The sequence below is a fragment of the Artibeus jamaicensis genome, unplaced genomic scaffold (assembly GCF_021234435.1).
Source record: "Artibeus jamaicensis isolate MK-2021 breed Jamaican fruit bat unplaced genomic scaffold, CSHL_Jam_final scaffold_1964, whole genome shotgun sequence".
Lineage (NCBI taxonomy): Eukaryota > Metazoa > Chordata > Mammalia > Chiroptera > Phyllostomidae > Artibeus > Artibeus jamaicensis.
In genome coordinates, this window is record NW_026522030.1 from 64,801,373 (window position 1) to 64,827,723 (window position 26,351).

Below are 26,351 nucleotides of genomic sequence, written 5' to 3' on the forward strand. Positions count from 1 at the left end.
TAATTTCTCTCGTATTGCACCTTGAAATACATTTCTTCTTTTTTTTTTTAACTTAAGCCAACATATCTATACATGGAGAGTCAGGGTTTCCTTTGCATCCCTAAGGAAACTGGTATGTGGTGTGCGTGTCCACAATTTGCACACAATAGGCCATTTATGTACACATCATTCCTTCTTTGCTATTATTGTCGGTCTTTTAGATATTGGAAATGGTAATGGAAGCAGTCACATTCCCTTTCTAGGAAACCCAATCTTCATAAGGAAATATTATTTACTTCATTTCTTAGTCTTCATGAGGATACTGTGATATATTTCCATATGTCTTTGCATAATTGCATTAATAAGGCCTTTCGTTAGAATTACTGGCCAAGACATACCACTCAAATCCTAATTCCTCCCTCAATAATTTTACATGATGAAAAGGAAGCAGTGATTACAAATGTCTTAATTTACTAACAACTGAAAACAAAAGATTAAAATAATAATAAAAAACCATGTTGTAGTGCTTGCTAAAGAACTACCAGCAAATAAAGAGGTAAAAAAAACTAATAAGACCAAAAAAAAAGTCAGCCATATCACATACACAGCACCCCTGAAAAGGTATGAGTTAGTTTGTACTCTGATAAATGCAATTTTTCAAATACATGAAGAGTAAAGGTTATACCCACCAAGGATAATGAAATAAAAAAGCCCAGAGTAACTCAGCTTCCAGTTCAAGTTAAGAATAATATACCTCCAATATCACTATCTGTGTCATAAGTGTTAATAAAGAAATGTTTTAGCTATTACATGTTATAACAGTTTATATGTTATAAACCATGTAAAACCATTATTATGGTTTAAAAGTACAAAAATCATTGTAATTAAACAAAAGCTATGTACAGACTACCTGAAACATAGCACACACAACATTTATGATACTTTTACAGAGAAAAATATATGCCTAGCATTGCCAATATGGCAATAAATTCTTCTAGTCATTTGGGAGCTAAGAAACCAGTGGAATAACTTTATTAAATATAAGAATAAATAAAATGTCATTTATTTCTTGGTATAAAGAAATCTAAGTCTTAAAATAAAATGGCATTCATTTTACCCTAAAATATAATTAAAATAACTTGGGTATTTACCTTGTGATTAAAAATCCACTGGACACTTTAGAGGCCCCAGCAGCTCATGACCCAGCTTTCCAGTGCACTCTTCAATTCCTACAAATAAGGAAGGTGAAAAAGAACGTTTGGAGAGATGTATATTTTTGTACAATGATGCTGATTAGCTATGAAACTTGTATTATCTTTTCTCATTGCCATTTAAAAATACCTCCTTAAATATTGCTGTCATAAAGTTTGTTAAATACACAATCTAACGATGAAGAATATGTCTTTCTGGGACTTCCAAGGCAATAAATAGACTCTAGACTATGAAACACTACAAAAGATAAAACCACTCAGGCACACGTAATTTTACTTAGAAAGGCTATTGTACAAAGAAAACTACACCATTTGGTTTCTTATTATGTGCACATTACCAACATAAACATTTTTCTAGTCATAAAACCCAAGTTAGGGGGTGTTGGCTCCTTGTTTAGCTTTTTACTATTGACTTCTATACTAGATTGTAGCAAGTATTGTTAACTTTGTGTCACATAATTTTTCTGGATATAATTTATAAAATATGGGAAGTCACAGCCATTTATTTGATAAGTTGACGTGTAATACATAGATATTTAAGTGACTTCTGCTTCTAGGTAATACACACAAAAACAGTAAAAAGTTAGTAACTGATACTTTCATGTCCTGCCTCAATTATCCGTAGAAGAAACTTTTAAAATCATTATTTCCCCCCACCTACTTGCTAAAAGAGAAAAAAAGTGATAGCCAGAATATATAGGTACTTTGTTGTTGTCCAGTGCTACTCTCTATATTTTCTGTACACGAACACAACCTAATTAGGTAGAACAGGACCCTCTTCCATTCCTCTCCTCAATCTCCTCTCTCCAAATCTCATGCATGTACTGTTAAATCCAGGCACAAATCTCAATGTACCAGAAGTCTCACGGACTTCTGTGCCCCACCTCCCACCCCTTTCTGAGAGTCTCTCATCTGTTAGGTGGCACAGAAGACTGGGGTAAGAACAGAGATGGTGGGAAGTTCATAAATGAAAAGCATATCTTTGTCAAGGCACATGTAGCAGGTTAGAACATGAATACATTGCTTCTTATCCCACTGCGAGAGGGATCATGTTAGATCCTGCTTTAAGGGCTAGGCTGATACAAATCACATTTCCAACTCAGTGTTTCTAGAAGCTATTGTCACGAACTATATACATTAGTATATATAAATAGTAAATGTCTGTACAAAGGCATGTACTTATATAAATTTATATATTAATATACATATATACATACAGACAGACATATACACACACTAGTAGTTTCAGTTTGTGCTTCTCTGTCTTTTATTCTTAAGAATGACAACTCACTTTGTGTTTTTTATATAATTTTGTTTTTTAAATTTTATTTTTAAATTACATTTGACATTCAGTATTTATATTAGCTGCAGGTTACAACATAGTGTTTACAATATTACATAATTTATGAAGTGATTTCCCCAAAAATTCAAGTACCCACCTGGCACAACACATAGTTATTGCAATGTTATTGACTGTATTTTCTTTGCTGTAATTTACATGTCTGTGACTACTTTGTAACTACCAATTTGTACTTCTTAATCCCCCTCCTTTTTTCATCCAGCCCCCAACCGCTCTTAGCTCTGGCAACTGTAAGTCCTCTGCATCTATTAATCTGTTTTTGTTTCATTTGTTTGTTTTATATTCTACATATAATTGAAATTGCATGGTGTTTATGTTGTGCTAACTTATTTCACTTACCATAATACCTTCTACCTGAGTTCATCCATATTGTTGCAAATGGCAAGATTTTATTCTTTTTATGGCTGAGTGATATTCTATTGTATATGTGTACAATATACAATTGAATATTGTATATTGTCCACTTGTCTATTGGTGGGTATGAGGGTTGCTTCCACATCTTGGCTATTGTAAATAATGCTTCAGTGAACACAGGGGTGCATATATTCTTTTGAATTAGTATTTTGGGTTTCTTCATATATGTTCTCAGTAGTGTCATAGCTGGGTTATAAAGCAGTTGCAGTTTTACTTTTTTGAGGAAACTCCATACTGTTTTCCACAGTGACTGTACACAAGGGTTCTCTTTGCTCCACATTCTCAGCAACACTTGTTTGTTGATTCATTGATGGCAACCATTCTGACATGTGTGAGGAGATATCTTATTATGGTTTTAATTTGCATTTTTATGATGATTAGTGACATTGAATATTTTTCATATGTCTATTGGCCATCTGTATGTCCTCTTTAGAGAACTGTCTATTCAGATTCTCTGCCATTTTTAAAATTGGTTCATTTGTTTCTTTGATGTTGAGTTGTTTGAATTTTTAAAATAAATTTTGGACATTAACCCCTATTGAATGTATGACTGGTGAATATCTTCTTCCACTAGTAAGTTATTCTTTTGCTTTGTTGATGGTTTCCTTTACTGTACAAAACCTTTTTATAATTTGATGTAGTTCAATTTATTTATTTATTTTTTGTTTCCCTTGCCAGAGGAGGTTATGTCAAAAAAAAAAAAAGATATTCTTAAAAGAGATGTCAAGGAGTTTAGTGCTATGTTTGCTTCTAGGAGATTTATAATTTTCATTCTTACATTGAGATCCTTAATCCATTTAGAATTTATTCTTACACAAGGTATAAGGAGTTAGTTTAGCTTTATTTTTTGGCATGTATCTGTCCAGTATTACTACCACCATGTATCGAATAGACTATCTTTACCCTGTCTATATGCTTGCCTCCTTTGTCCTTTATTAATTGACCATATATGTCTGGGTTCATTTCTGAGCTCTTTATTAAAACTTGCTTTAAAGCAAAGCCACTTTCCAGTCAAATAAATATATTCTGCTTGATGAGGAGGATCCCATTACATTCTAGAAAGACATCAGAAGCTACATTCACACTAGGGAGAAAGACACTTTGAAAGAAAGTAATAACTATTTTTGATAAGAAAGGGAGTATTCTAAAGTTGAGAATAGTGGGACAATAGACAGAAAAATACTGAAATACCAGGGATGGCTGCATAGCATTTCTGGACATACTGCAGAACTATCCTGATTTCCCAAAAATACATCAACTAATCCAATGCTCCATCATCTTACAACTCCATATTCACAATTGTTTGGCTCGTTTAAATTTTGTTATTTGAAATTTTATCATAAACAAACCTAAATTTTTATTGAAGACTCACTGTGACAAGTGCTGTGATGGGCATATCACTTAGTCAATAAGATAGATTCATTAGCACACTTTGCAGACAGCTGCCATTGTCTTCTATATTACATATCTCAGGATAAAAACCCTAAACTGGAAACTGCATGTTCCATAAATAAAAGGCATTTCTTACTAATTATAAGTTTTAAGTTCTATATCTTTAATTTGCTTAAATATTTCTATGTGCCTAAAGTATTCATCAAATAGTTAAAATGTATACAGATGTAAAAATAATCAAACAAAATCCATTGTTTAGTTATCCAAAATTTGCATTTTATCATTCCATTAGGATGGGGTTGATCCTGGAAACTCAAAAGTCCTTTTGCTTACAACCACATTTAAGGATTACATTTATGACATCATTAAGGAAAAAGCAACATGTATTTATCTCTAACCCATCAATTGGAATTTCCTAATTTTGCTGAGAGGTCATTTTAATGAAGACCAAATATTGTTTGAGGCCAGTGAAAAGTGAGCTAGGGTAGCAAAGTAAACTGTGTAAATGCAAAAGCAACTGGATGTAAAATAGTAGATATAAAACAAAGTTGGGAAGAAATAAAGTAGTTGAGCAAGAAAATAGGAAACATTTGTTGGTAATATCCATAAAAGTCTATTCGTCTGTAGGGTGTTTCTTTTGACAGGAGTTGAAGGAGTACAGCTATCTCAGCACAAATTCCTTCAGAGTTTGCTGGGTTACTAATAGAATATTGGAGAAAAGAAATGCAAAAGGGAAGGAGAAAGAGAGGTAGAGAAACCTGGATGTGAGAAACAAAAATTGATCTGTTGCCTCTTGAGGTGCCTTGACCCAGGACCAAACCTGCAACCCAGGCATGAGTGCCCTGACCAGGAATCAAAATGTCCATTTACTCACCTTGTGGGCTGATGCCCAACCAACTGAGCCATGCCCTTTAGAGCTGCCCTCAATGTATTGACTGAGGTATATAATTTGAGATAAGTGATGTCTAAAACACAAAACACAGGAAATTGATGAGTGTGTATTTGCAAAGTATTTAACAGACAAGAGATAATGTAGGCCATGTGTAAAAATAAAAAAAAATCTGCCCATGGGCTTAAGATGTTCAGTAAAGTCACACCTAAAGCAGGCAGTATACCTAGTAAAACAAAATTAGACCCAACTAGAAAGAAGTTCATAAAATATACAGAGACTTTTTTTTTACCTTAGCTGTACAAATACTGTTGTTTTTTTCCCTCAAGATCACATGACAAATTACTGGCAGAGATAATATACACCTTCTGGCTTCCAATTTAGTTCTCTTTTCACCACCATTTCTAGGGTCTTTCTATAATAAGGTCATTATGTATTACACTTGAATCCCAAGAGTATATGTAATACTAAGCAGATAACGAGTCTAAGTGCAGCACTGCATTAAAGCAGGGATTAAAGTACAATGTACTCATCCCAGTAACCAGCACTTCATGACTGATTAAATGACAGCTGGTATTGTTCTCTTATTATCTATACAATGAGAAAAAATAGAAGTGAAAGGAAGATAGTGGTGAAAAGAGAAAAAATGTTAAAGAGGGTCAATGAACATGCTCTAGCAATAATTTTAGAGGGATTAATATTTTTAAAACCAAACCAAAACTGACTTAATCCCTGTTCAAACAAGCAACTTGAACTCAAAGGTTAGAGATATGCAATGTAATTTGTAAAAGAATAATTGTTTTATTTAATTCTTTGGACAATGATTACAATGATTGCTCCAAGAGTAAGCAATATTTTAAAAGTCAAACTGGGGTAAGTATATTCTTTAGGTTTACAGTGGTGTGCTAGGGAATATTTGAAAACAAAGGGAAAAATATCAGTCTTCCTGGACCTTTGGTGATATTTTAGACAAAAAAATAGATACCTACACAGTGAATATTTCTGTGCCTAAATATCCTCTAGTTAAGAATTACATCTGACCTTTAGAGTTTGGGAGAAAAATGTCTGTTTTAACTAAAAGGGTAGAGATTTTTACCATTTTTCTCTCTTTTCTGTCATATATTTTAGTAATTCCCATTCTTTATTTTGAAGTGGGTAAATATTGAGATAACCTTTTTTCCCAAAGGAAATACACAGTATTATGGCATTTTCTCCTTAAATAAAAGTAATTATCTCACTGATTTTTATTTGCTACTATCAGTGCTTAGTACACAGTGGTATGTGGGCTCTGAGTAACTTATTTCTCTATTGCTGTATTGAAGAACCTATATTTAAATCTATTTAAAAAACCCTGACTTCTGGCCAAGATGGAGGTATAGGTAGAGACACTGTGCCTCCTCACACAATTAAAAAAAGGACCACAACAAATTTAAAAACAAAAACAATCAGAACTGACAGAATACCAAACTGTATGGAAGTCCAACAACCAAGGAGTTAAAGAAGAGACATTGATCCAGATCAGCAGGAGGGGCGGAGATGGGCAGTTGGGTGGAGAGGACTCACTGCAGAGTGGCGGTTGCAGGACTGGGACATGCTGTGGCTGGTGTAGCAGGTAGTACCACATTGTGAGCAGATAAACCAGAAGGAAAAACTGGGGAGTGAGATAGACCATACAACCCAGGGTTCCAGTGTGGGGAAATAAAGAACCTCTGACTGAAAATACCTGTGGGAGTTGAGGCAGTGGGAGAAATTCCCAGCCTCACAGGAGAGTTCATTGGAGAGACCCACAGGGTCCTAGAATGTACACAAAACCCACCTACCCAAGAATTAGCACCAGAAGGGCCCAATTTGCTTGTGGATAGCAGAAGAAGTGACTGAGAGCTGGCAGAAAACTGAACAAGTGGCATTGTTTGCTCTAGGACCCCTCCTCATATACCGTTCCACAAAGTAGCAACCTGGGTTGCCCTGCTTTGGCTAATACCTAGCGCTCCACCCCTTACTATGTAACAGGTGTACTGAGACAAAAAAAATGGCCCAAATGCAAGAACAGATCAAAGCTCCAGAAAAAATACAACCAAATGACAAAGAGATGGCCAATGTATCAGATGCACAGTTCAAAACACTGGTAATCGGGATGCTCACAGAAATGGCTGAGTATGGTCACAAAATAGAGGGAAAAGTGAAGGCTATGCAAAGTGAAATAAAGGAAAATATACAGGGAACTAACAGGGATGGGAAAAAAAACAAGACTCAAATCAATAGTCTGGACCAGAAGGAAGAAGTAAACATCCAACCAGAACACAATGAAAAAATAAGAAATCAAAAAAACAAGGAAAGGCTTAGGAACTTCCAAGGGAGGAGAGGCATAGGAACTTACAACATTAAACATTTCAACATTCAAATAATAAGTGTGCCAGACAGAGAAGAGGAAGAGTCAGATACTAAAAACTTATTGGAAAAAATAGTGAAGGAGAACTTCACCAATCTGGAAAAAAAAAAAAAAAAAGAGACTTCCAGGAAGTCCAGGAAGCTCAGAGAGTCCCAAAGAAGTTGAATCCGAGGAAGCACACACTAAGGTACATCATAATTACATTAGCCAAGATTGAAGAGAAGGAGAAAATCAAAAGCAGCACCAGAAAAGGAGACACTTACCTACAAAGGAGTACCCATAAGACTATGAACTGATTTCTCAAAAGAAACCTTGCAGGCAAGAAGGGGCTGGAAAGAAGTATTCCAAGTCCTGAAAGGTAAGGACTTACATCCAAGATGACTCTATCCAGCAATGCTTCCCAGATATGGTCAAGTTAAAGAAGTTCATCATTACCAAATTATTATTATATAAAATGTTAACAGACTTATCTAAGAAAAAGAAGATGGTAAAAAATATAACAGTAAAATGGTAATCAACTCACAACTATCCACACTGGACCTAAAAAAACAAAAAACAAAACAAACTAAGTGAACATCTTGAACAGGAACAGAATTACAGGAATGGAGATCATATGGAGGGTTATCAGCAGAGAGGTGGAGCAGGGAGAACAAGGGAAAAGGTACAGGGAATACGAAGCAAAAAAACTTTACATAATTTAAATGATATTCCCTGGAAACATATTCACTCAACATTACTTTACCATTAGGGTGGAAACAAAATATACCACTCATTGATCTTAATTCTAATATAACAAAGTAGCTATATGATTGTTAATTGTAATATCACAAAATAGCTATACAAATACTAAGAATTAAGCTGTACAATTCATAACTCTATTATAGTAAATTGGCTCTACTATTGACTGTAACAAAGGGAGTGTTGAAGGGAAGCAAGAGAAATAGTTTCACGGAGCAATTTGGACCCCGGCATTCACTAGAACTCTTAATATTAAAGTAAACGTTTTTCCAAGTTGAAAAAAAAATGCAGACACAGTATTACTTGACTGAATCACTCTATAGATATTTTACAAACAGCACTGCCCAACCATGCTGAAAGAGAATCTTGCACTTGCATTACACCAAATCCTAGTTCAGTATGAAATGCACATCACTTATTCTTCAGATGAGAAAACAATACTTTTTTTAAAGGAATTTTTATTCTTTTCTAATTTAAGTTGCCTGGTTTTAAATTTCTTTGTTCGGTGGCTCCCAAAAGAATGACAGGGTCTTCACTCTGGATTGCTTTGGTGGCTTACATTTCCTTTTGTTCTTGATTTTCTTAGAGATGTAACTGGTAGAGATATCAGCATTTTCATTTGCTTTAATCCTCAAATCCCAAGAGTGAAAGAAATACACTCTCATCTGTTTATTAGGTCAATCAAGTGAAAGTTTTCTTTGCACTTAAATTTTTAAAAAGTTGCAATTCTACCATGACTGTAAGTGGAACATATTATTTTATTTGATCTTAAAAGATATTTTTAAAAATACATATTTTAAAATTACACACGTATAAAAGACAATTTTTTGCCTTTTATACATTAACATAATAATAATTCAGATACACCAGATGCTATCCCTAAGCCAAGCACTGTTCTAAGTATTTTACAACTTAATTCTCACAACAGTTGGATACTATATTTCAACTGTTGAAAAATAGTATATTTTATAATATAGAAAATATTATTGATATTTTCTATCAATAATAGAAATCGAATACTATTTTTAGTTGATTGATACTATTTTTATCACAATTGAAAAATAGAAAATCGAGGCACAGAGATATTAACTAATGAAGCAGTCAACAGGGCTGGAATTTAAATTAAGGCAGCAAAACTCCAGACCTGGAGCTATTAACAATAATCCTGTGCTACCTCTGATTCAAAGATACTAATAATGGCATTCTGATAACAATACACACAAAAATAGTCCTTTATCATCTTAACCACACTCAAACTAAAAATATTAAATCCTAGAAGTACATATAGGGTGACAGAAACAGTTTTGTTAAAAATAACACTGTTAAACTTCTCTGAAGGCATGGGTTATTCCTATTTAGTTTACAGAATATTCACAATCTCTGGTAGAACACCAAACCCATAAAAAACAGTAAATAAATGTATTGAACAAGTAAATTAACAAGTATGAAGAAACTTATGTGAGCACTGGTGTTTCTGCAAAACCCAGGTGGAAGTGCCAGCTCCAAACACCCTAACAATCAGACTAGTCTGAGTTTGGTACACACCTTCATCAGGTCCACACCTCCCATTCCTCACCTTCCACTCTACCATCTAGCACTTGCACATACTCTCATGAGCTCCAGTAACCTATGTTCCATTTACAACTGCCTAATTTCACATTCTTTATGTTCTTGTTCTATGCTATGTTCGTTTAATAAATTATAAAAAAAAGTAATACTGGTATGTTTTAACTGAGGCTTTGAGAGAAATATCATTAAGCAGAATAATAAGTCTAATCATGAGAAGATCAGGCAATAATACCACAGGTCATAAAACCAAACCCAGAGGACTATATCCTATCATTGTCCTGGGTTTCTCTTCCCTCAACTCCTTAGGTGCATATTAAATTGTCTTACTTGTTATCTTTATTGCCACCTGTCTCCTAGATTACTCTAATTTCCTCCTAACTAGTCTTTCCACCTATCTTCTTTCCCTTCCAATCCATTTTCTATATTCCAGCCAAAATTATCTTGAAATGTCAGTTGGATAACATCTCTCTATAAATGACTCCCCTTCACACTTTGGAGACTTTATGTTTTTTTTTCTTTCCATATTCATTATCTCTCTTGGTCTCACTCTTCCTTTCCCCTTTCCTCCCTCCCTCTTCCTATATCTTTCTTTCCCTTTCTAACTGAAGCTGACCTCTCCAATCCTACCTTCTGGTTCCATCTGTGCTGAAAATTTAGCACCATCTCAAGACTCTGACATGCACTCTTCCTCTGTTAGAGCAATCCTGTTCCCCCTCTTTGCCTAGCCATTTCAGTCTCACCTTAGGTTTCAGCTTAAATGTCACTTCTGAATGTGTTCTTCATTCTAAATGGGTATCCCCTCTGATGCGGCTTCCTCAAGTTTCCCTCCCTGTCATTTCCCAGAATAATCTAGTTGTTCTGAGCCCCAGATTTATATCCACACTTATTGAGTTTGAATCTTGAATACACCATTTGCTAGTCTGCATGACATTGGAGAAGCTCTTTATCCTTGCTATGCTACAATTTCCTTAGTGATGAGATGTGATATTATTTACTTAATAGGGTGGTTGTCCGGACCGAATTAATACCTGTAAGAACACAGAACAGTGCCTGGCACATTAATAATAAATGTGAGCTATTACCATTCAGTGGAATTATATTTATCTCTGTACTTATTTGATAGTTTGCCTTTCTCATAAACATGAAAACTCAAAGTGAGCAAGAACCAAAGTTATATTCTTACCACTACAAACCTGGTGCCTTTTACAATATATAGCTTAGGAAAAGCTCAATAAACAGTTATTGAAGAAATCAGTTGAATAAATTTGTGACTCTGTGAATGTAAAGAATAGAAAACTTGAAAAAAAAGAGAAAATAATATGGATCAACCATGTCTTGGCTGGTGAGTTTGTGATGTTCATAAAACTATACATACAATATAGGCTTGGGGATTATATGAGGTGGTCAGTTTCACATGTTTGGAGAGTTGACTGGATCTAAAGAAAATCTTAATATTGTACCCATTCAGCTGTTTTTCAGTTCAAAGTCATTTGAGAAATAACTAAAACAATTTTTGTTTTATACCATCTGATTTCTGTCATTGTACATCATTAGTAAATAAAAAATGTATTTACTCTAAAAAACAAGTTCTGAGTTTTAAAAAAATCTTTATTTTTTACTTAGTCTGTCTTCTAAAATTACCAACTTCTCTGACAAAGTTCAGAGGTCTAGTAATCAGAAGATTGGAAGAAACATATCCTTTTAATTCCTTCCTCTGGGAAAAGGGCGAGATAACAGAATTTAACCCCATCCAGTGGTGTTCTCAGGATAGGCATCCAGCTAGCTGTGAAATGTATCCGTACCTTAACACTACTGCATCAGCCCTTTTACAGAGGACAGAGAAAGGAAAGATGGAAAAGGGTAATGTAAAAATAAAAAGCAGGAAGGTGCTCTGGACAAGATGGAGGCATAGACAGAACCATTTAAATTCCTCTCACAACCAAAAGAAGGACAACAACCAATTTGAAAACAAAGAACAACCAGAACTGCCAAAAATCATTTGCATTGAAGTCCAACAACCAAGAAGTTAAAGAAACATTCACCCAGAATGGTACACGGGTTAGAGATAGCCAGCCAGGTGGAGAGGACCAGGCAATGTGGTGGACTGTATGGGCAACCCGTATTCGCCATATTCACTTGAATATAAGCTGGGAGGAGCAATGCTGGAGCGAGACAGAACGCAAAACCCAGGGTTTCAGCATGGGAAACTAAAGACTCAAAACCCCTGGCTGAAAAAAAGTGTGGGGGGGTTGTGGTGGTAGAAGAAACTCCCAGTCTCACAGGATAGTTTGCTGGAGAGACCCACAGTGTCCTAGAAAGTACACAAACCCACCCACATGCAAATTAGCACCTGAAAGAGCACATTCTGCTTGTGGAAAGTGAGGGAAGTGAGAGAAAGTGGGATGATAGCAGACCAATTGTGATTGTTCCCTTTCTTACTCCTCTCCCACAGACAGCACTACAACACAGCAAAGAGGGTGGCCCCACCCTGGCAAATACCTAAGGCTCCACTCCCTACCACATAACAAGTGCACCCAGATAAAGAAATGTGGCTCAAGTGAAAGAACAGATCAAAACTCCAGAAAAAGAGCTAAGCTACAAAAAGATAGACAACCCAATCCAATGCAAAGTTCAAAACACTGGTAATGAGAAAGCTCACAGAATTGATTGAGCTTGGTTGAAAAATGAAGAAAGAAATGAAGGCTACACAAAGTGAAACAAAGGAAAATATACAGGGAACAAATGGTGGAGTGAAGGAAACAGGGACTCAAATCAATAATTTGGAACAAAAGGAAAAAATAAGCATCCAAGTAGAACAGAATAAAGAAACAAGACTGAAGCAAAGAAATAAGAAGAGGCTTAGGAACCTCTGGGACTACTTTAGCATTCTAACATCTGAATCATGGGGTTGCAGGAAGGAGAAAAGGAAGAGTCAGATATTTAAAATTTATTTGAACAAATAATTAAGGAAAACGTCCCCAATCTAGCAAAGAAAATAAACTTTCAGGAAGTCCAGGAAGTTCAGAGAGTCCCAAAAATTTTGGACCCAAGGAAACACACACCAAGGCACATATAGTTACATTACCCAAGATTAAAGAGAAGGAGAACATCTTAAAAGCAGCAAGACAAAAGGAGAGAGTTACCTACAAAGGAGTTTCTATAAGGCTATGAGCTGATTTCTTGAAAGAAACCTTGCAGGCAAGAAGGAGCTGGAGAGAAGTATTTGAAGTCATGGAAGGCAAGGGCCCGTATCCAAGAGTACCCCATTCAGCAAAGCTATCATTTAGAATGGAAGGCAGCTAATGTGCTTCCCAGATAGGGTCAAGTTAAAGGAATTCATCATTATCAAGTCCTTATTATACAAAATGTTAAAGGGTCTTATCTAAGAAATAGAATATCAAAGACTGTGAACCATAAAATGACAACAAACTCACAACTATCAACTGAACCTAAAAATAAAAACAAACAATTAGCTAAGCAAACAACTACAACAGGAAGAGAATCACAGAAATGGAGATGACATGGAGGGTTATCAGTGGGGAGGGGAAGGGGGAGAATGGGGAGAAAAGGTACAGGGAATAAGAAGCATAGTAAGCAGGCACAAGATACACAGAGGGAGGTTAAGAACAGATTGGGAAATGGAGAAGTCAAAGAACTTATATGTACAACCCATTGACATGAAGTAAGGGGTGGGAGGGAATTGTGGAGGGTGGGTGATGGTACAGTGAGGAGGGGGATAAAGGGGTGAAAACATTGGGACAACTTCAGTAGCATAATCAATGAAATATACTTAAAAATAAAAACAGAAATGAAAAAGGAAAGCAGGGAGGAAGAGGAAGGTAGAGACGCCTGCATAACTTGCTGCTGGTGCTGAGGATCTGTACTTGGAGAGCCAGACCTACGCCAGATGAATCAACCCGAGTCATAGTCACATCTCTGCATTTTATCGCATTCGATTAGAGTCTTCCCAAAATGTATTCCTTTAACTAGTCTAGTTAGCCTAAGTACTATCTGAATAACTTCAAAAGAAAAATCTATAGAGATTAGGAGATAGAGATATAGGAAGTGGAGAAAAATAAGATCAGTGAATATTTATGACTCAGCCCCCCATAAAATACTTTTAGCCTAGAAAGATCAATAAAATAATCTGATCTCAAATGATATTTGAACCTATCAGGGAAGTAGAGATCCAGAGGAACTGAGTGGTTTGCTGGTAACAAGCTGAGCTGGGATTAGAACCTGGGTCTGTAGATCTTGTTGTGAGTATCCTCTGACTTAGCTCTCCCTCAGAAGACACTATTACTAAGTCTCAGGATAGTGGTTAGGTTGCTATTCAGCTCTTTCTTGGGATGGCAGATCCCTGATCCTGTATGTCGCCCAGGAAGGCAGATGCATCCCTTTGAAACAAATGGTCTTGTAAACTCATGACAGTCTTGCTCAGTGATGCTGCTCAGTCATCTATACACCGGGACATTATTCAACCCTGGGGACGACTTAACAGCAGGAGAATGGGGCTCATGGGTCCCAGCAGGAAAGGCACCGGCCTTTCCTGATTCTGTTTCATATTCGCTGGACTGTGTCTTACTCACACATGTGTGGCCTTGTCAAATTTTTGCTTAAAATTCATAGTTTTTGTGAAGTAATCTTTTACTGAAAGAGTCAAAACCAAAGTCTATATTCAATTTTTATAGGTCATCTTTTAGGCTTTTTACATAGTTCTTATTAATACAGGCTATTGTTTAGGGATCTTGAGGAGGTTTTAATTTACTTTCCTAAAATATTTCTTTACATCATTATTCATTTTGCAAATACTTTTATAAGACAGTTTCACTATTATGGATGTAATTCTATACTTCATACCAATATCACTTCAAGTTAATAAAACGTTAGGGAAGTGACAGTCATTCTAAATGCATCAACACATACTTAAAATAATTTATGTCTTTATGGAACTATGTTAATTATTATTATTGATGAGTTTTTAGATTGTTTTGAATATATTTAACAGGAAGTCAATACAAAACAAGTAATAGCAATAGTTTTATATTCAAACTTAATTATAGAAAGGTGGTTCTATTTCTATGGTAAAACATAGGAATTTAATTCAAAGGTTCCAAATACCTGTTCACTTAGTTTTAAAACATGTCTTCTGAAAAAGTATTCAGTATGATCCAGTATTCATAGATTTTATTCATTATTTTTTCTTTTTTTGTGATATGGAATTTAAATCTTTTTTAATTAAAAAAATTCTACATTTTTAAATTATTGTTCAACTAGTTGTCTCCACTTTCTCCCCAGTACTCCCCCCAACCCCAGCCATCCCCACTTCCCACCTCGGATCTTACCTTCCTTTGACTTTGTCCATGGGTCCTTCATACATGTTCCTGACAATCCTCTCCCTACCCCCTCCCAGTATCCCCTCCCACCTCCCCTCTGGTACTGTCAGTTTATTCTTAAATTCAATGTCTCTGGTTATAATTTGCTTGCTTGCTAAAACAAAGAAGCAAGTATTTATGCATGTATTTATGCATTTTCTAATGGTATATCCCCAGTGTTGCCCACTGCTTTACCAAAACTTCATATTAAACCAGTGTGCTATTACTATGTCTTATCGCTGTTAATTGACCTAAAGTCTGAAATAAGTATCTAAAGACATAAAACTTTTCTTCCAGTTCCAGGAAATCACCACTAAGCAGGGCGAACGAGCCTACTTAAGTACACAGTCCGGTTTTGTTCAGTGCTGGCCCTGGGAACTGCATACTGATCCCTAGATGTGCACATCTTTGACTGTCTGGCATTGCATTGTGCTTTCTTCTACTGAAAATGACCTTCCACTGTTCTTTTTTTAATAGAAAGATCATAAATATTTTTAAATAAATTGCCCTAATTATCTTTCTTAAGCCCAGCTTTGTAAGACCTTCCACCCCAAACATTATGAATGTTGCCCATTCCCTTCTCTGTGCCCCCCAAATCTGAAACATGCCTCTATTATTACATTTATTACATTATAATGATCTGTTTATACAATGTTGAATTCTTAATCACAAAGTGTAATTTACTATGCTTCTGTCCTGATGCCTATCACATAACCAGGGCTCAATAATTATTTGCTAAATGAAATAATCCTGTTTATAATACATTCATACAACCGGCATGAAAAAGTCTGTTGTAGAATGCAGTCAAGCCTTATCAAGAAAGTTTGTTCTTCAGTCTTATGGCCAGCATGTCTAAGTCCCTTCTGCCTTGTGTAGAGACAGTGGGAGAAACTATGTGCCTAGTATATAGTGCTACATAGTACTCATATGTAGTACTCATATATAATACTCGTCACACAGTAATGCATTTCTTTTTGTTTTTCCTTCTCCCTCTCTCTGCAACCATTTATCACATGAGGTCAAATGTCATTTAATTCATATCAAGATGTATTAAACATTTGCTTCTCTCTGTTTTCTGGCTTTTATACTTTTAAAACAAATTTCTGCATTCCTTAAGTTATAGTAGTCTTTTTTTCTGCATAGAATAAATTTAAAACAGCTAGATTTAGTCTATACTGGGTTCTTACAAGTATATCGTTTTTATTCTTACATTATTATTTTTAATCTTGCTTATCTTTTCAAATATCTTTGTTCTGTCTTGTCCCCGCAAGTTCTCCAGTCTAAAAGGGACAAGATTCTCATCAAGTAATTCACAGGAATATGCAAGTGATATTAAGTGTGATTCTTCAGTGACAGAGGGAGACTTGACTTGGGGTGGTAGACACACAATAAAATACAGAAATGATGTATTATAAAATTATACATCTAATCTATATAATTTTGTTAGCCTATATCATTCCAATAAATTCAGTGATAATTAAAAATAAAAAAGTAAAATAAGGGATCAGCTATTAATGATTAAAAGACAGGAATACCTGATATGAAATTTTAGAGCCGATGGCACCTGGGGGCAGAGCACAGAAAGGCACAGAGGTTCACTCTCAGGAAGACCTGGGTCTGAATCTCAACTCTACGGCTCTCCTACTGTGTAATTTTGGTAAGCGGTTTAACCTCTGTGAATCCTATTCAGCTTCAAATGAGGACTTATGCTATAAAATATGCATTAACTTATGACATGGCAAAGCACAGCGGTTGGTAAATAGTAACTGCTCAATTGATCATTTTATCTATTAGTCACCATTAATATAATATTTAAAAATCAATATCCTTCCCAGGAAAATCTTTAGTTGTCATTTACTACAGTGTTGTTTTTAAAGGAATTATACAGCATAGTTACTAATGACAAAAATCTGTGATTTTGATGCTCCTTTTGAGGATTTTACTTGAAATCTATTATATTTATTTTTAGAATCATATCATAACCTTTCTCTCCAATAATTAATATTCACATAGACCTTTCATTATTTCTGAGTTTTATAAATTTTGGAATATGACCCCTCTTGTCATGGAGGTACTCCCTAAACTCCTTAAAGTGAATTTTATATTTTTTCCTTCAGATATATTCCGTTAGAGACGCCAAAGATGCTTCACAGATTTGATAACAAATCTTCAAGCTGTTTATTTTATACGGTGCGCGAATGTGTCTGGGGGGCATACGAGTCTACAGGTACCGGTTGCTTTATCATTCCTCAGATTCTGTTATAACCACTTACACCACTATGCATAGAGTTAGTACTAAAAGTAGGCCTGTATTGTGCGGCTGCATAATGAAGTATAACTTATGTGCTTGTGTATGAAGGAAGGGCTTATGGAAAAAGAATCAATAATGACAAGTTCTAGCAATATAAACTAGACAGTTTTATAGCAACATAATTTTCTTTCTGCCATTTTGTTGTACCGTATGGAGAAGAACCTGGGAAAATTAATCAGGCCTTAAGAACTGGTCATTGGATATCACATATAAGGATCCTCAAGCCTTACGTCTCCTTGATGTAATTGATGAAGACATTCTAAGTACAATGTAACTTTCTGTGCTAAGTTTAATATAATGTAAATGCTTCACTAGATGATTTTGTAAGGGTAATATTCATTTTTCAAAATTAAACAACTGACATTTTAAATGCCCAAAGGCTCTGGTATGATACATATTATTGATCAAACCAACATTTTTAAATTGCTATAGTGCCAAAAAAAGCTCATTAAAATAAAAAGCTTTTTTTCCTTTAATAATTCAAAATTGGCCTGAACACTAATAGTGCAAATTTTGGCTCAAGCACCAGGTAGAAATTTGTATCTATATTCAAAGGTCCTCAAGTAAGTTTTTCTTTCATAAAGTGGAATCTTGGAACTTCTTTTCAAACTACATATATAGAGAGATAGAGAGAGAGAGAGACAGAGATATACAAGCGGCAAGCGAAACATCTGACCATTAATCTTGGACTCTGCTTTTTATCTATACTGAGTAGTCAAATTCTAGACCTAATCTTATTATTTGTTATTAATAACAAGCCTCCAAATGATGTTTCACGCCCAATGAACTTTTTTGTCTGATAAGTTAAGCTAGCTGGAATATTCCTTTTAGCCCCTTTGTTTTCCATGGCTTAGTTTGATTATACAGGAACAAATTTTAATAATCACTCCCAGTTACACAAATATGTGAATATCCATAGTCCATTGAGGAGCTAATTCTAAAACAATGGAATCCATGTATCTTTAAAGTATCTACCATTTCAAATTGTGTCACACTTGTAGTAAGTTTTTAACTTAACAGGGGTGAGGTGAGGCTTTACACTAATTTTCAAGGTGCTTACATTAGTGAGCATATTAAGAGAAAGACAAGTAAGGGAGATGACAAAAATATACCTGGACAATGATGAAAAAACAAAATTGGACTAAAAGGAAACACTGTAACCCACAAACAAACTATCTGTGGAAGTGGGCAAACTAATAGGCTGAAAAACACTGATTTTTATTTATACTCTAGACAACATTATCTCATACTTAGGGATGAGCACAGCTTTATATGAGGGAGAATTAAGAATAAGTACTAGGTGGAATTTTTACTTTCTTGAATATATTGTACTACTGCCTTTTACATGGGCAGGGCTCCATTTTCACTGTAACTAAGATGGACTTGAAGTTAATTTTCAATGTCATGATTGAAGTTTCAAATAATGTATATAAATAGCCATGTCAAGTGAAATCCCTTGGTCATTTTTAAAATGCTAATGGTGGAAATTATGAGAAACAGAAGCTATCATGAATACTGTGCCAGAGGTTCTTCTGTGTATCTCTCCTGAAAAAAAGAGTTGTTCGTGAGAGTCATCTCTCCTCAATGCTCATTTGAATGAACATTTGCAGATCATTCACCTCCCTTTCTTCTTCTCTTTCATATGTCTTACTCCACGATGTGCTTATTGCTCGATGTAGTAAGTTAATCTTTGCATATCCTTTGCATATGGATACAATAAATCAATGCAAGTTCAAACTAAATTACTGTATATGCAAAATGACCTAACAATTATGATGAATTTTGTTTATTTTGGTTGATTTGTTTAAGTGAAAATGTACAAGGTAGGACTCTCATTCAATATTTTGATGCAAATTCTATTTTATTATTCCTTGCAACAGGTTTATACAATAGCTTAGTTTTATTGCAGTAAGATAGAATAATGATTGTGCCACAGTCCACAGATTGAAAAGCTGCCAGGTTACAGTCGTCAGAATGAACTCAGAGAACAGGAAAAAGGAGAAAAAGCATTAGCTGCAGAAAGCATGAAAAAGGTAAATGGGTTGAAACCTTTTAAATTTTTCAGTTAACTTTAAACAGTCTCCTGACATTTTGAACCAACCCTCATTCCTTAAAACAGCTGTATGCTCGTTTCTATAATTACACATAGAGTGGAAACTGAACCTTCACGTGAGCAATTGGCAGAAGCTGCAGTAAACACCGTAAAGCAGAAGTACATTACTGACAGGGTAGTATCACAGTGACCCTATTCAACTCCTTTAACTCCTTTAAGGATTTGCTTTATGATCTCAGCTCATTAGCTCTATAAATAGCATTTGTCCTGACAAAAGGGAGCACTCAGAAGGAAATACTTCTCAGTCAAATGCTCACTGAGAGGAGAACAAGCCCAGAAATTATCAAAACAAAGCTTCACAGGTTTAGAATAAATTAGCTTGCTTGGGCACACACTGAATAATGTGCCAGTATTTTTTTGGGTGCCTAAACATAATCTCTGTGCCTCAGGCTTTTTCTAGACCCAAAACCCCATGCTGTGGAAGTTATCTGTAACCATACTCCTTTCAGTGGAGAAGCAGTGCTGCTTCAGGTGACAGGGTTTCACTAAAGGAAATCAGCTGAGAAAGGATGCAAGTGTATCTGCCATTCAGCAGCCCCGAAGGTATGTTTCTCATTTAAAAATAAACTCCCTTAAACAATGAGAACTAATTACAACATTAATTTATTGTCAACACAACTAAATACAGGCAAACAGATATAATAATACACGTGCAAACTACTAAGCGAGCAAAATGAAAGAGGAAACTCTACTGTAAATCAGCTCCATGGTATGCTGTGCAAGTACTTACAAAAGCCACATTTTAGGTTTGGTTCTTAATTTCATTGATATTATTATATACACATCTCTGCCCACACATTCTCATTCTGCTTTATCTGACTTTCTTTGTGCCCTTAGCACATTTCGATATTTCCACATGTGTGGTAGACATACTCCAGAACGGCCTCCCATGATACTCATCGGCTGGTGTCCATGCCCTTGAAAAATTATTTTTCCTTGATTATGGGTGGGACTTATGATTTGAGTCTGATAGAATATGGCAAAGGTGATGGGATATCAGATGTCTTCCATAATTATGTAAGAATCTGTCTTGCATTTCACTTTCTCTAGTCTTTTCTAGTCCCTTGCTGCCTTGATAAGTAAGCAGTCCTATTAAGAAAGCCCACAGGGCAAGGGACAGTGTTTCAGTGAGTAGGCTGTAGGAGCTGAGGGCAAAAAACAGAGGCTTAGGATAGCCTCCAGTTACAGCCAGCAAAAAGCCAGGGCCTTGGGTCCTACAACTACAAACCAGAGACATTGAAATTAATAACAAACTGACACTAACCAGAGGGGAGGTGGGAGGGGAAGGGGGTTGGGAGGAAGGTTGTCAGGAACATGTTTACAGGACACATGGACAAAGTCAAAGGTGGGTGGGATCAAGGGTGGGAGATGGGGATGGCTGGGGTGGGGGAGTGGTGGGAGGAAAATGGAGACAACTGTTCTTAAACAACAATTAATTTAAAAAGAAACAAAAAATGAATCTGTAACCAACTGAGTGAGCTTGGACATAGAACTCCCCCAATTTAGCCTTCAGCTAAGAACAAAGGTCAGCTTGTTTCCTTTTAAAGAGTTAGAGGACCCACCTAAGCAGAACCCAGACTTCTGACTCACAGGAACTGTGAGATAAAAATATGTGAAACACAGTTTTAAACTGCTGAATGTGTGCTAATTGGTCAGGTAGCAACAGAACACTAATATAATGAATCTCAGTATAAGACAGTATCTATCACTCATGGCTGGTAGTACCATCACCCAATCCTCCAACCCTCCCCATTCAGTCAATTAGTCATCGGACCCAATTCCCTGACCCGTCATTTGATGATTTTTATCCTTTCGTGCCTTCCTGACTGCCCCTGACCTGGTACAGGTCTTCATTATTTCCTGCCAGCAAAATTGTCAGTCTGTTTCTAGAGCCATTTCTTTTCCCTTCACGAATAGTTTTGCAAATATTTTTCAAAGTTATTTCTAGAGGAAATCTTATGAAAACTATAAAACAAGAAGATAGACTTTGTCTTGGAAATTCTACCTCCTTCACTGTTCTCTCCCTTCCATTCCATATCTTCCCACTATTTAGTCAAACTCCTTAGTCCTCTGAAACATCCTTCACTCTTCCTGACAATGGACCTTTTACATACCTCACAACCCTTCACACTCTACAAGCCACTTGTCTCCTAATGGCTAAAAGACCATAATAGCTTGATTCTATTTGCATTTTAATAGAGAAATATAAGATATACTACCATCACATAATGTTTTTTAAACATATCTCACTAGCCAAAACATTATTACAGATACTGCTAAAAAGATAGTTTAATATATAGAACAGATAAAAACAGGGTTGAATCTAGATGATGTTGTAGAGGGATATGTTGATGATTGGAGAAAACCCAGTGAAATGCTGGCTCAACATCTGCTATACACTTAACACAGTGTCAAACCAACAGCATCTATGAAGAAAGATAGGCTTCTATGTAAGTTGATTTGAAAAGACTGCTTTCAAACAAAAAAATTGTTCTCTAATAAAGATAAAGTCCAATGGTTATCAACAGAGACTGGTGGACATTCATGATGGAATTAGGTCATTTGCTAAAATTTAATTCAAAAGATGCCAGTTCACCCTTAAATTCTTCATATTCTTAAATCACATATAAATGTGCTAATTTTGCCAAATTATTTTCATGATAGCTAATCCTTTGGTTAAATTGATTTATAAAAACAGAAATATTTGTGGACTTTATGCTTTTTCATTCTTTCTCACATCACTGTAATTGCATTTGAGACCATTACTGACCTTGACTGTACTGAATAAAAAATTGACTCTTTTCTCCCTATAGCCTCTATTCTCCATGTGTAAGCAAAACCTTATGTCTTAATCACCAATAGAATATTTTGCTTAACCTCTCTACCGTAGCCTTAAGAAATTGAGGAGAAAATGTTTCTTAAGAAGAAGCAATGCATCTATATAATAAAACATTTCTATATTAGTGATCTTGGGAATTTTGTCTAACTTGTGTCTGACATCTATATAATGAATGAGCCTATTATTCATGAAGGTGGTTCACATCTCCAAGTCACATTTTAACAAAAAGGATTTTTAAAGTTTGCATAATAATGAGGATACATAACAATAATAGCACCAACACCTAGAATTTATTGAATCCTTACTATGTGCCAGAGCATAGCTACAGATTATATATTTTATAATGCAATTTATTGAGAACACATATAAGTAAGGTGTTATTGACTCTAACAAATTACAAAACTGAGACTAAAATAGATGAGGAAACTTCAAATCAAAGACATGTAATAAGTCCTAGACATGGTATCTGAATTTAGCCCCTATCACCTCGAAATCCTGTTTTTTGTACCACTAGCTTAACTCTGGAATGGAATGGAATAAAGTGCAAAATTGTTAAATAAATAATGCTTTAAAGTAACTAATATTTGCACTATGATATCCTCATATCAAATCCTAACCATCAATACTAAGAATTGATAATGCTCTTAATGTTAGCAGAAAAAACATCAATAAATTACAGCTCTGCCTTACTGCTAAGATAGCCCACAAAATTTACTATATAGCTCAAGAACATATGCTATGTAACGCCAATATGTTCAGATACCTCAAATCTGGTACCATTTCTCACTTTTACCTCTATAACTAATAGTTTATTTATTTAACTATCTCATTATTAAACATTTGTTGCATTTCTACAATTAATCAGACACTTTACTCGAGGTAGAAGGATTTTAAAAGACCATCATTGTAGTGACACATATTTAGCAATAGATTGTGAAATATAATAATTATCCTACCAGAGACATTTACAAGGTGAAATGGAAGCACAAATAAAGGCATCCTTAAGTCATCTGGTAAGGTCTATTCTCATTTAATTGTTAACTTCAGATTCTAAGATTCTTCTAAACTTACTCTGGATGTTATCTTGAAGTTAACTCTTATTCAAAACACGGCTCTGAAATGTCAGGCCAGTCTAATATCAATAGCCATTTAGAACTAGGAAAAATAAATACTGTGGCTTAAAAAAGACTGATAGGATTGTGGATAGAATATATATCTTCATTATATATTTACTTCTTATAATTTTAATATGCATTTTATTTCTCTGAATCAATGCTTTGATAAACTTCTTTTCATCATACTAATAAGATGTTTATATAGATACATCATCATACTGGTATGATGTGTATGTGTGTGTGTGTATACACAGTCTTTCTAGAAGTTGGCATTTACCTAGTTCATTCTTACCAACAGGTATTATACACTAACTACATCAATATTCACATATACATTACTGTTTACAGCATATCATAAAATGGCAATTAGTGAAAATATTGGGTTATTATGGTTTCTAGCTATAAATTCTATAGCTAGTTAAAAATTCTTAGACAAGGAAATTTTTAACTGAATAGGAGCTTTCCTAAGAGATCTTTTCTAAGTTAGTTGCCTGGATATGGAATACCCTTTGCTTTTTCATTAAAAATTGCAATTTTTTTGCAATTTTTAATGAAATTAAAAGCAGGGCATTATGTTCCTAGTTCAGTATTCTAATCTAATTTATTAGTCCAACTATTGTAGATTAGTGTTAGCAATAAAATTCTGCATTCTTTTTCCTGAGATTAAAGAGGAAGAATGATAAGGAAGAATCCCTTTTTAATTCCTTGTGCATTGCTCCACTTATGGGCACATTTTAAAATATATGACTTATGCTTTATCATTTTACTATTTCCTTTATGTATCTATATTCATACTTTAATAAGTATCCTCATTGCTGTACCTCACATGGCCTTTCCTGTCTCCCAACAGACTTCCTGATAAAAATAATGCATGTAACAATCATACAATGGTTATTTACACTATCTAAAATCTTTATATATATACCAACTCCTATAGTTCTCGAAGCAGCCCCCTGAGGTGGATACTATTATTTTAATATTTTCAAATTAGAAGTCCAACACAGAAGAAGTTAAATAACTTGCCCACAATGACACAGATTGTAATGGCATAGAGAACTAGACTCAGACCTCGGCAGTCAGCTCAGAGACTGACTCTTTAATTGTCTTTCTTACTATATCAATGGTGTTGGGGGCTCTAACAATGAGAGACAGAATGGCAAAGTAGCCAATGCCTCACATGAATCATGTATGAGTTGGATTCATACCCGCTAGAGACTAAATAATGACTCACTTTCATAGACATTAATAAAGCCACAATTTCATATTAAATAAAATATTATCTTGTTGCAATATGTTTTCATGACTTTATCATGTCTATTTTTATACAGCTTAAGGAATTTATTGTATGTGAACTGTACCCACTGAACTGTCAGCACACTCTGTGTGTTCCAAATCCCGATGCAGAAAATCAAGCATTCTCATAAAAGGTTAGAAAAAGGAGAAGACATTTCAAATTTGTTATGACTGCCTTGATAGTGAGCAGAGCTATTTATAATTGGCAGGCTTCGCTTAGGTCAAATCCTATTGAAACTGATGTCGCTGAATTGCCAAAAATAATTAGGTTCACCCCGATATTGCTTCGTTAAGCAATAAATATATGAAAAAAGATTCAACTTTACTACATGTCAAATAAATTGAAATTTAGTTATTTATTTTTTATATATTTTTCTCACCCAAGGGCATTTTTCATTGCTTCTTAGAGTAAGAGGAAGAGAAGGAAAGAGGGAGGGAGGGGGAGAGAAAGAGAGAGAAACATCCACTGGTTGCTGCCCTTATGTCCTGCAACCTAAGCATGTGCCCTGACTTGGTCTGAACCCCCAACATTTGAGTTATGGAGACAATTATCCAACCAAAGGAGCCACATCAACACTTTTCATTGATATGTACATCATATTGGCATTGATGTTTTATATAATGACGATATCCAGTTTATGCAAAGGGACAGAAAAATAGGTACTCAAATGCCCTCTTCATAAAATTGGTATCCAGAGATAGGCCCATACATCTATTTTTTCTGGATGAAAACCTATGTATATAAATATCTAAATCCATATAAATAAAAATCTATATTACTTTATGAAATACTTTGTTAATAGCTGTTAACTTTTTAAAGTTAAACCAACCAATGCATCTTTAAGAACTACATTTTAGGAAAATATGAGCATAAATGCATTAATAAATAAATAAATTGATAGATAGCAGGTAAACAATCAAATAATGGAAAGAAATACATTTTCTATGGTTTATAATAGTAACTTTGGGGAAATAGTCTATGTCCTTATCAGTCTGTGAGCAGTGAAGTAGATTGTAGGTCTTCCACACAACATGATACATGTACAGTCTCCAGTACTGTTGAATAAATGGAATACGGTTGTTTTCTAAGAGCAAATTGCAAAATGATATGCAGCATCTGGTAAGTGAAAGGATATTTCCTTAAAAAAACATATACTTCTGAATCATTAGATTTTTTCACGATTAAAATATAAAGATATAACTTGACCAATGGATAGCATTGTTTTGAAAAAGTTTGTATTTTGGTTTGATGAAGGAACTATTTGATTCATTTTGATAAAAATAACAATATTATCTAAGTAATATTAGTATTTATTTTCTTTATGTTATGCATAATGTGATTTTCTAAAAACAATTTGATTTAA

At 34.9% G+C, this 26,351-nt stretch overlaps 1 long non-coding RNA gene across 1 annotated transcript in view; it reads right to left on the minus strand.

Annotated features, from left to right (window-relative positions):
* Nucleotides 1-1,130: 1,130 nt before the first annotated feature.
* The window catches only part of LOC128626000 (uncharacterized), a 542,678-nt gene continuing 517,457 nt past the window's right edge, over nucleotides 1,131-26,351 (minus strand). The window contains exon 3 of the long non-coding RNA XR_008389877.1: nucleotides 1,131-1,208. This is a non-coding gene — a long non-coding RNA (uncharacterized LOC128626000). The remainder of the gene's footprint in view (nucleotides 1,209-26,351) is intronic.